We start from the raw sequence: 12,299 nt of genomic DNA, 5'->3' as shown, positions 1-12,299 counted from the left end.
ACAAAATTAAAAACAACACAACCTTTGTTAATCCCATTTTGGATTAACAAATATGCTCCTCCATTTGAGGATATTAATAAGTGTCATGGTAGAGAAGAGTTGTGAGAAATCATGTGTTTTAGTGTGTGGGTGAGTACTTGGGTTATCTTAGAGGAAATCTGCACCATTTTTCCTTTAAATTTAGATGTTTTTATCACAAAACTTCCTACTGTGAATGAGTAGGTGTGATACTTTGTTTTCTGTTTTTTTTTTAAATTATAAAAATAAGGAGCCAATGGCTGGCTGTGCTTATAACTTTCATTACATTCCTTACTCCTTGCACAACTATTCAGGGAACATACACTCCAAAATTCATTCTGTGTCGATAGGGAGACTTAACACGTGAAAGTGCAAAAAACGGTTCACGGCGTGAACCATTTCCTGCTACTTCACAGCGTGAACTGCCTTCTGCGATCAGCACCACAAAATTCAGGATTATCTTACCAAAAACAGGGTACCTTATTCTGACATCTATGACATAACCAATCTGAAGGAATCTTATCCCATGAATTAACAGTAAGATAATGCACAACGTGAAACATTCCTTGTTTCATGGCATGAACCGTTGACGACTTTACGACGACGTGAACCATTTATTACTTCACGACGTGAACCATTCATTACTTCACGACGTGAAACATTTCCTGTTTCATGACATGAACCCTTGCTTACTACTTCATGACGTGAACTGTCGACACTCTACGGTTTCACAACGTGAATTATTAGTTTTTACGGATCTAGTTTACGAACTAGGGGTTGTCAGACTAAAGTTAGGGGAGTACCTTAATTGCGTAATTGGAGTCCAACTAGCTTAGATCAAGGCGACACTAACATGAAATTATGAGTGTCTATTAAACACGTGAAAGTGTATAGACATTTTATGACGTGAACCATTTACGTTTCATGGCATGAACCATTTCCTGCTGCTTCTTCATGGCGTGAACTGCAATCAACAGTTTCACGACCCAAAAACTCAATTTGATAGAAACCTATGAAAATCTAATTGGAGTACTGATTTAGCTTTTCAAATCACATTCTCATGCACTTGAGGTCTGGTAAACTTGTTGGAGACAATCTTACTCCCCCCAACGATAGTGCCAATCACCCAAGATCTTCCTATCAAAGGAGGGTTGTTCAGGCCACTTAGCGAGCACTCAATTGATTGTTTCAGCTCAGAGGAATCTAATCACTGTTGATACAAGTAGTGAAGAGTCCATGGAAGAAGAGCTACGACTCTCTGGTTTTGAAGAGGAAGAAAAACCATCTTCCCCTACAAGATCCAATGGTATCTTTGATAAAGACAGGGGATTTTTTGGTCTCCAACCCAACATAGAAGACGAAGCACAATCTACGGGCATGGGCTCGTCAACCAGGGTTGGACAAGGTCTAAGACCAGAATTACCTACCCAACCTTCTGGTCCTAGGCTGACTAATACAGTGAGGATCAGTGGAACAACCCCTAGGATTAGGAGAGAGAAGGAAAGTGTGGCCAGGACAGGTCAAGTATTCTTCCCTACGTCAGAGAAAATAGAAATAGACTTGAAGAGGGTTGAGACGGTAGAGCAACAACCTATGATTATTGAGCTTAAGGAAACAAGAGCTCGATACTCAAAGAACAAGGGCTGAACAAAAGGAAACGATGAGTGTAAATCCCTTTCAATCACATGGCAAGGAACCATAAATGTTGAGAAATGCCACTGATAGTATGGGAATGGGTATGACTAAAGGAGAAATCCCAAATCTAGAACCCATCAATGAAGAGTCAAGGGTGGAGGAAGGATTTGATATGCAAAATGAAGGGGACCACTTCTTAACCAGGGAATTTGGAGAGGGTGATGATCGCCTTTATACAAGGGAAGACATAGAACAAATAATCAATAATCCCACATTCTTGTAGGGCATGGAGCTCTTAATCTAATAGAGATTGGTTGAGGCCACTAATATTGAGCTAGGCCATGAGGAGTTAGCCGAACCTAGCCATAAATCTGAATTGCCTAGAAGAGTAAATGTAGGAAGAGGAAGAGGTCTAGGTATAGTAGGGGGAACTAACTCTTGAAAGACCAATTGTGGATCCAAATGCAGATCTTAATGCGGTCACAAGGGCTGATCTACTGAATATGGCCACGAAAATGGGCCAAGGAATGGTTAGGGAGCTAGGCACCGCTTTAGAATCCAGACCATCCTTTGAGTCAACTTGTGAAACCTGTGGGCCAGTGAGTGATGGGACCAAGATCCATGGTTTCTCACTGACCCTACAAGGAAAGGCTTATCAATGGTATCAAACCCGAAAGCTCTGCAGAGGATAAAGTCAACTTTACTAGGCTTAAGAATGTGTTTGTACCAATCTTTGCTCCTCGAAGTGGTGATAGATGGAGTCCTATGGCTCAGCTTCATAATATTAAGCAGAAAGAAAATGAGTCCATGCGAGTCTATGTTCTCGGCTCAAGCATTTAAATTCAAGATGTAAGCTGTGGGAGAGAGGTTAACCGATGATCAGTTATTACCTTGCTTCCGGAGAGGGGTTCGAGATCATAAAATGCATGATTATCTAGTATTATCCTGACCGGCTACTTTAGATGCATGTTGTAAGCTAGCAATAGAATATGAACTTAACATGCTTGAATTACCACAACCCGAGGATGCCAAGACAGCTTCAAACAACATCGCGATTCTCAAGTCACTAGGACACAGGAGCTTAGAGTAAGCAAGTTGGAAACATGATTGTTAACGAACTTAGTAATGCCATACTAGACAAAATAAAAGTCAAGGATGGAAGAGAAGCATGCTCATCTCTATCCCCGGAGAGATATGGCATGGTGCTCCCTTTGTAGAATGAATCACACCACTACTGAATGCCCTCAATTAAGAGTAAGGCAGTTACTTTATTGTGCTCATTGTGTGAGATTAGGGAACCATGACACTTCCATGTGCAGGTATCTGAGGCTCCAGCCTGTAGCACAACTACCAGCACCCAGAGTGCCAGTAGTCTTACCCCCAACACCACCAGTGCAAACCATTGCGGGCTGCAGGGCAACCAAACCCATCCTACTTACCACCAAGAGGGATGTTCCAGATACAAGATACATCGTCTTTGCTACCACCTATTCTACTACCACAACCACCACAGGCTAAAATCAATAAAATGTTGATTGAGGAGCCCTCGGATGAGGGTGAAGTCATGAGTGAGGTAGAAATCAATAATGATTACTATGAGGAGGCTGCAAGATTGCGCTAAAGTTTTATGTTTTATAGAATAACATGCTCGTACCAGTGTTCCAAACCACGGTATAATGGAAAGGCAAAAACATAAACTTAACTATAAGAAGGGGGCCACTACAGTGTTTTGGTTGTGGTGGACCTCATTGAATAGTAGACTATCCTAATAAGAATGTGGTTCATGCACACCAAGCTCAGTCAATGGTAGCACAGTCTAATGACATGCCAAAACTTACTTGTATTATATGTGGGGTTGATCATTTGATTAAAGATTATCCATATCGCACCAGTGGTTCTGCTTCTACTTCTAACCACGCTACTATTAGGACCATAAGTGTGCAGCCTGGTTACATCATGCCACTAAATGTCTTGACACGAGCACAAGAAAAACAAGGGGACAAAGGGAAAAACCTAGTAGGTGTTACAACCTCTAAAATCGGGAGAAGGAGAAGAGTGAAAAAAGTAGGCAAAGGTGACACCATGGTCACAATCCCAAGGTGGATCCGAAGAAGATACCATTGACACAATTGGATCCACCCAATCAAAGGAAGGGAGCAACCAAGCACCAAAACCAAATGAGAATACCCAAGAAACACAAAAAGAGAGACTTGCTGCAACCCCTAAGGGGATTGACGAATATCCAAATGTTGAAGAAGAGATAAGGAAGCTTGAAGAAGCTAAGGCCTTGGTTGGGGAGTGCCAATGAATTCACGAAGCCAAATTAAGGGCTAATAAGGTCAAGGATACAATGTATCCAAGACATGAGCTGATAAGGGAAATGAAATTAGATGTGCCTACTCCAATTCTAGAAGAAGCGACCGAGGGAGGGACTCACAGTGACCTCATTGTGCAAGAATGTTTGAGGAAGCAGAGCAAGACTTGTCCATTCTTTCATTCCCTAGGGGTGAATATGAGACAAACACATGGAAGGAGCCCTCATTTGCCAGGGAGCTAAGAGACATAGGCAGTCTTGTAGCCGTACTCTCCACACCACCATCCAAATGCCATTGGGACCATTGGTACGCAATACACCAACATTGTGGGCAGACATAAAGGATTGGGTAGAGGGAAGATTAAACTGAATGTCCACTCTGCAGAGGGGACCTAGTCACCTCTAACAGAGAAAGACCTAAAGCATGCAGAGGTGAGAACCCCCAAATTTGTCAAAATATCGGTTAACCAATTGGGCTGATATTATGAGAGTGATGACACAAATGCTACAATCCCAATCCATTATAACGGGTACCAAGCATTGGCTATCTTGGATGGAGGAGAGGGGTTAAGCATCATTCCAAAACAATGTTGAAAAAACTAGGGTAATCCAGATTTGGAAAGAGTAGATCTAATTGTCAAAATGGCAGATGGAACATCTTCAAGACCTATGGGGCTATTGAAAAATGTAAGACTTAAGCTCCTTTTGTTCCGCTACTGTCATACATTTGTTGCAATGGACTTTCTACACCAATCAGATTCATACGACATCATCTTGAACATTTCATGAGAGAATCCAAATTGGTGTATGACTGGGCGTTAGATCACATGTATGTTTGAAAGGACTCGCAAATACTAAAAATTGATCTACAAATGTGAAAGGCACATCCAATAGAAGAGCAATTGTTTGCCAACGACTCGGTCACCACCCCACCACTGAGCAAACAACGTCCTTACAAGTCTGCCACCACTGAGCAAACAACGACTCAGTCACCACCACTGAGCAAACAACGTCCTTATAAGTCTGCCAACTAATGGTAGGGAGTTCAACAGAAGAGGAAGAGGTTGCAATGTATGTGTCGCTTCCACCTCTAGATTTTAGTGAAAACTGGATGCATGTGCTTGCCACCACTATAGATATGTTGCAGCTCAGAGGAACCCAATATGTTGAATTGGGGAACCTTCCTACCACCTCGTTGTGCATTTTAAATGTGCAACCAAGGGATGAAGATATGGAGGATGAAGCCTCCAGCACAGAAGGGACTCGATCACAATGCTGCACCAGTGCTCAACGTCTCAGAAGATGGCAAAAATAGAAGAGGTATATCGCTCGATGAAATGCCATGTTAAGAAGTAAACCCATGGATGCCCAGTGACTGAGATATCTCAAAGCCACTAAGGTGCACGAGGCGTTTTCTAAGAATTGGGGTGAAGAGTTGAGTAAGATATCCATGGAAGGTAAACAAGAGGAGAAAATTGTACCTCAAGAGTCAGAAATGCCTAAACTTACGAAAGTATGGCATCGAAAACGGAATAAGGCTCTGGTTGAAGCCGAGAGAGCGAGGCTAGAAAGGCGATGGCTCAAACAAAAAATGAGGATGAAGATAAACCAGACCTACTCTCATTGCCAGACCATTTCAAAACATACACCATTGAATGAATGGAAGGTTGTCTAGTTGACAACTAAAAGAGTAAAGGAAGATAGTCTATCCACGTCATACGACAGTCCAACTGAAGCTACAAAAATTAATATTGTAGAGCCAGGGGAGGAACCCAAACCTGTCTACATTGCTAAAGACTTAACTGTAGCTAAGGAAGAAGAGCTAATATCTCTCCTCTCAAAGATTTCAAGGATTGTTTTGCCTAGAAATACACAAAGATGAAAGGTGTACTACCTGAAGTAGTATAACACATGATTCCGATCATGGAAGGATTAAGACCATTAGGTAGAAGCCGACCAGATGAATCCAAAATATACAACAATTGTAAAAGAGGAAATTGACAAACTTATTGGATTTTATCTATGAGATTGAGCACACAGATTGGATCTCACCAATTGTGATTGTGCCGAAGAAGAATGGGAAATTGAGAGTTTGTTTTGATCTCAAAAAGGTCAATGTGCAGCCACCAGGAAAGACTACTATCCCCACTGCCATATACCGAACATGTGTTGGAATGGGTGGAAGGTGAAGAAGCTTACAGCTTCTTAGATGAGTTTTCAAGATATAATCAGGTGTCCATAGCACTAGAAGACCAACATAAAATAGCCTTCGATACAATGTGGGAAACATATGCTTATAAGGTTATGCCTTTTGGCCTCACTAATGCCCCAACAACTTTCCAACCAACGGTTGATGTGCATAGCCTTCAAGGACTACTTGCAAAAGTGGTTGGAGGTATTCATTGATGATTTGTGTACACACTCTCGTTGGACTGAACATTTGGCTTACTTAAGGAAGGTATTTGAGAGAGATGTCGTTTGTATCGTGTATCCTTAAACCCTTTGAAATGCCAATTCTGGGTCAAACATGGTGTAATTTTAGGACACATTATGTCTAAAAACGGTATTTCCACATATGAGAGCAAGGTAAAACTAATCTTGGAATTACCCCCACCCACCAACTATAAAGGTGTACAGAGGTTTATGGGCCATGTTGGGTGTTATTGTCGCTTTATCATTTTCTATGTTGAAATTGCTAGACCATTGTATAGACTACTCATCGTCTTTGAATGGACCGAGGAATGCCAACAAGCATACGATAAGTTGAAGAAAGCACTAGCCAGTGCACCCATCCTGAGACCACCCAACTGGGATCTTATATTCCATGTGCACATCGATGCATCAAACTTCGTAGCAATAGGTTGTGTATTAGCACAGTTTGGGAAATTCAAATTGGATTACCCAGTGTGCTTGCCAATCGTCAATTAAACGATGCAGAGATAAATTACACTACCACAGAGCGTGAAGGGTTGGCCATGCATATAAAGAAATACCAACATTACTTACTAGCCCCACAATAAAATTGTATTCTTTGTGGACCATGAGGCCTTGCGAACAAGCCTTGCACCATGGGGAGGAGAATCACATGCTTCGACTTTACAGTCCCAATAAGAAAAGGGACACAACATGTATTGGCCGACCATATGTCTAGAATTCTGAATGGAGAACTTGGTGTGGATCATGACCTTCTAGATGCTTATCTGTTCAAATTGGACATGGTGCGCCTGAGTGGAGTGAGGAAATATCTGACTATCTAGCTTATGGTTTTCCGCAAGAACAACCCTTGAATAAGGATAAAATGCATCGGCTTATTAAGCTGGCCACACCTTATCAATTGATTACTGGAGAATTATATAAGCTAGGCGAGGATGATCTCCTTTGAAGATGTGTGCGAGAAGTTGAATTTGTCACAATACTAGAGGAAGCGCACTCGGGAATAGTCGGAGGACACTTTGTTGGAGAAGTTATAGCTCTCACTAAGTGCTTCAAGCAGGACTATGGTGGCCTACATTATTCGGGGATGCCATAGAGTTTGTGAAAAGATGCGAGGAGTGTCAAAGATTTGCTATTCCACAACAAAGAGATAGGATGCCGCTCACCCCTGTGATTGTAAGACATCCCTTTGAGAAGTGGGGGATTGATTTTGTGGACCCATCAGTCCAGTAGCGCACCCATCCGTAAGCAAGATATGTGATCATAGCCACATACTATTTCACGAAATGGGCAAAGGCAAGAGCCTCTAAGCGAGATGATGCACGCACCATGGCCAAGTTCATTACAAAAAGACTATTTCAAGATTTGGCTGCCCACTTGAACTAGTTAGTGACCGGGGTTCACATTTCATTAATGAGGTGATTGGACAATTACTTCCAGGATTCCTTGTAGTCCATCAAAAGTCATCACCTTATTATCCACAAACAAATGGTTAAGAAAAGAGCACAAATAAGATTCTATGTGTTATCTTGACTAAAACATTAGAAGCTAGTCAAACGGACTGGGAACATAAGCTGACTGCAGCTCTGTGGGCATATCATACATCCTATAAGGTAGCGATGGGATATACTCCCTTCCATCTAGCTTATGGCATTGATGTGATAATGCCTATGGAGTACTTAGTTCCAAGCCTCTGCGAATTGCAGTCCAGGAAAGACTTACCGAAAATGAATTAGCCAAGAGATTTATTGATTTAGAGAATCTTGATGAAACTCGGCTAATTGCATCACATGGGCTTATGGTCAAGAAATTACGGAGGAAGCGTTGGTTTGACCATAACTTGAAACAAAAGGAACTGGAAATGGGGAACCTCAACAGGTTAGGACCTTTTAGAGTGTCTGAAATCACCCGTTCAAGGGTCGGTCCAAGTAGAAACCATCAAAGGAGTACAAATGGAAGGATACATTAATGGGAGAAAACTCAAAAAGTAATATGGACCATTGACCCAAGAGATGCTCACACAAGAGTCGGTCCAAGTAGAAACCATCAAAGGAGTACAAATGGAAGGATACATTAATGGGAGAAAACTCAAAAAGTAATATGGACCATTGACCCAAGAGATGCTCACACAAGAGCATTTACTGAAACAAAAGAAAGAGCTAGCCCCAAAGAAAAAATTAAACAAGATCAAGAAGAAGCCAAGGCAAGGGAAGCCAAGGCCAAACAGAGACTCCAAGAGAGAATATTGCATGTGAACATGGCTTCACTCACACTTCTTGATGAGGATGACCTGGACATTGAGCTAACACATCTTAGTGTAAATGTCTTTACAAAATAGAGTCATGCAAAGAGCATTGCATTAATTGATATACGAGACCAATTCATAACTTGATCTCTTATGAAACATGGGTAGCTCTAGACAAACCTCACCTAGAAGCCACAAATGCACAAGTCCGAAGTGTGCATTTATCAACTGCAAAAGGTGTGGAATTTTTAAATGTTAATATCTCTATAAGAAATAATCCCTTGGTGGGAAAGGAATTTGTCATGCCTGCAAGATCCATGGAAGAAGATATGATTCTTGGGCGATCCTAGGTCTGCGCCAGTAATTGTCATATCCAATAAGAAGAAAGAACATCACAACTAAATGATGGCAAGCATAAGATTACTGTGCCATTATGGAGCCCCTTAAACAAGGGAAAATAGGCAATGATAGGTGACATGGAACCACCAACGCCATAGAAAGCAGAGTTCATACTAGAAAAGGCATCCACGTTTTGCAACCTCACCCCCATATACGAGAACACCATAGAAACAGTAGCAAAAGTATCTAGTACATCAACAGTGGGTTCCCAAAACCCAAGTTAAAGCACAAGGATACTATGATACAAATAAGGTCTCATGGGGATTAAAGCCAAAAGGGAAGACTATAGGCATGGGACCAAGAAAGCTAACCAAAGGCATAAAGTAGTATTGCAGTCTTAGAACTGCAATCCTCAAGGTATTCAAAGCAATGGGTTCGAAAGGATTTACTGGCTGCTCAAGGTATTCAAAGCAATGGGTTCGAAAGGATTTACTAGCTGCACAAGGTTATTATCAAGGCAATACAACAGTATGGGTACCTAAGTTCAAACCCAAGATCCAATATTGCATGTACCTTCTAGAGAACTAGAAAATACCATAAACAAAAATAGGACCAATTTTGATATAAATCAAGTGATAGGACGATACAAAGATTGGTCTGGAGAAAGAAGCTTGTTCAACCAAATGAACAGAGAAGTACGACATTGCCAATGTCATTCACCAAGGAGAACAAGGTAAACAAAGTTGTGGAGAAGGGAAAGGAAGGCGTGCACTCATATGTACAAGAAACAAAATAAGTTCCACAAGATTCAATGGATGCACCCTTCAATTGGATGGAGGGCAAAATCAGAAGCTCCCACTTTGAACTAAAGCGGTTGAAAACAACAAATTCCCACAAGTTCCAAAGTACCACATTGGTTTCTATGGCAATAAAAAATAGAGAAGATTGCAAGAGGTATCCATTCCCTAGTAAATGGGTACGTGGTAAAAGAGTATCACTTTTATGCCATGAAACATATTCATTCGTTTCATGTGTATTCAATTCTTATCTGAATGCATAATTGGTGGCTTTGGGTGTTTAAGCATATAGGCAACTCTAAGGTATCGACAACTTGCATGCATTAAGGATCAGTTAGTTTCATGTCGTGAACCAGTCCAGGAAGTTTCACACCGTGAACAATCTTAGCGCTTCACGCCGTGAAACATTTCAAAATGGTTCACGTCGTGAACCACCCTACCGCTTCACATCGTTAAACGATCATAAGCCATGGAAAAATCGTGCGTTGACATGTGATTTACCCATTTAGGTTAGTCGCCACACCCAGGACCGTCGGCTAGAACATAATCGTGCATTGACAAGTGGTTTACCCATTTAGGTTATTCGCCACACTCAGGACCGTCGGCTAGAACATAAAAGCTTCTTTTTTTCTTTTTTGTGCATTTGCCTTGTCATGCTCACCTCTGCTATGTATTCTTCACTTGCAATTGTGATCATCGCTAACAGTATTGCCCTCGTGATCGTCGCCAATAGTATTGCACTCGTGATTATCGCCATTGTCATTGCTTTGCGATCTTTGCTTCTAGGTAGGAGCTTGACCCCTTAACGTGGATTATTTCTTTCTTTTCTTTTCTCGTCACTCATGAAAACAATCAAATACATTATTCCACTAAGTCTGCATATGAACATCATTCTTTTTCTGAGTTGCTGTACCTTGTATATAGTCTACTTGAAAGATATGGGTATCTTCACCCTTATCGCCTCACAGTGGCAAGGGTTCCCTAAAACCATGAAATAGCAGTCTGTTATTTCATGAAATTCAAACCAACACTTGGGTAGGACTAACCACTTTAAGTAATCGCACTTTAATGTTATGAATACACATGCACTCTGAGTTTTACTCAAAAACATCATACATAAACTCTGACAGTTCATGGATTCATCACCTGAACTTTCACGAGTTACAAACCAGCACTTGAACTTTCATGTCTTAACACTTTCATGGCTTAACACTTTCATATGTTAACACTTTCACGGCTTAAGCTCTCGCACTTGAACTTTCATGAATTAAAGACCCGCACGTGAACTTTCATGAATTAACACTTTCACGTGTTAAGACTTTCACACATATAAAATTTCATGTGCTAAGACCTACACTTGAACTTTCATGACTTAAGCTCTCACGTGTTAACACTGCTTTCCGACCAACACTCATACATTTGTTATTGCTCACCCCACTAACATACTTCTCATCAAGCACAACCACACACACACACACACACACACACACACACACACACACACACACACACACACACACACACACACACACACACACACACACACATGCATGCACGCACACACACACACACACACACACACACACACACACACACACACACACACACACACACCCCTTTAAAAAAAACAAAGGAAAGGACCATGGGCTCCTACTAGTCATTATGATTGATGTTTTTTCCAATGTTATAGATGGCCTCCTTAGTTACACTAGAAGTAGAAGTTGAGGAGACTCCAACCATGACCTAAACCAGTACCACAGGGTCACCTGTGGAACAAAAAAAGAGAGGACCTCATGGCACCAAGCTCAGTTATCTTGGGCCATACGCATAGAGTTTCCAAGGATCAATTGATCAGCAAAGAAGTTCAAACACAACATGGGAAAATCATAATCCAGTACCACAACCCTGAATGCTTACAAAATACTGGAAGATACAGAGGTCAAGGATAAGCTGGAGAAAGTAGGACTTGCCAGAATGGCCGAAAGCCTCCCCCACATAATCAACACAGACTTATGTGCAGAGTACCTTAAGTCTTATGATAAATCCACCAAGAGGGAAGAGTCACAAAAGCAGATGGCACAATAGAATAGGTCCTCCTCTCATAAGAGTTGATAAGTGAGGCTTTGCAGTTGCCGCCGCTGATGCAGATACATATTCACAATATTGAGAAGCTGCCCATGGAAGAGATGCTCACAAAAGGAGTTCTTACAACTCCAATGGAGAAGAATATGATAATATATGTGAGATACTGAGAAAGCATGCAGATACATATTCACAATATTGAGAAGCTGCCCATGGAAGAGATGCTCACAAAAGGAGTTCTTACAACTCCAATGGAGAAGAATATGACAATATATGTGGTGAAGTCACTGAGAAAGCATGCAGAGCGACATCGGTGATAGTGTGCAGGTTAAGCCAGTTGACAGATATAACAGGGTCCCACTCAACCGAATAGCCAAAGTGCATGAAGAAAAAGAAGAAGACTAGTCTTGGTATATCCATAGAGAGATGGAGAACT

Source organism: Cibotium barometz, chromosome 59, assembly GCF_041138505.1.
Source record: "Cibotium barometz isolate CiBa-2024 chromosome 59, ASM4113850v1, whole genome shotgun sequence".
Lineage (NCBI taxonomy): Eukaryota > Viridiplantae > Streptophyta > Polypodiopsida > Cyatheales > Cibotiaceae > Cibotium > Cibotium barometz.
The sequence above is the reverse complement of the archived record's forward strand: the minus strand, read 5'-3'. Positions refer to the sequence as shown.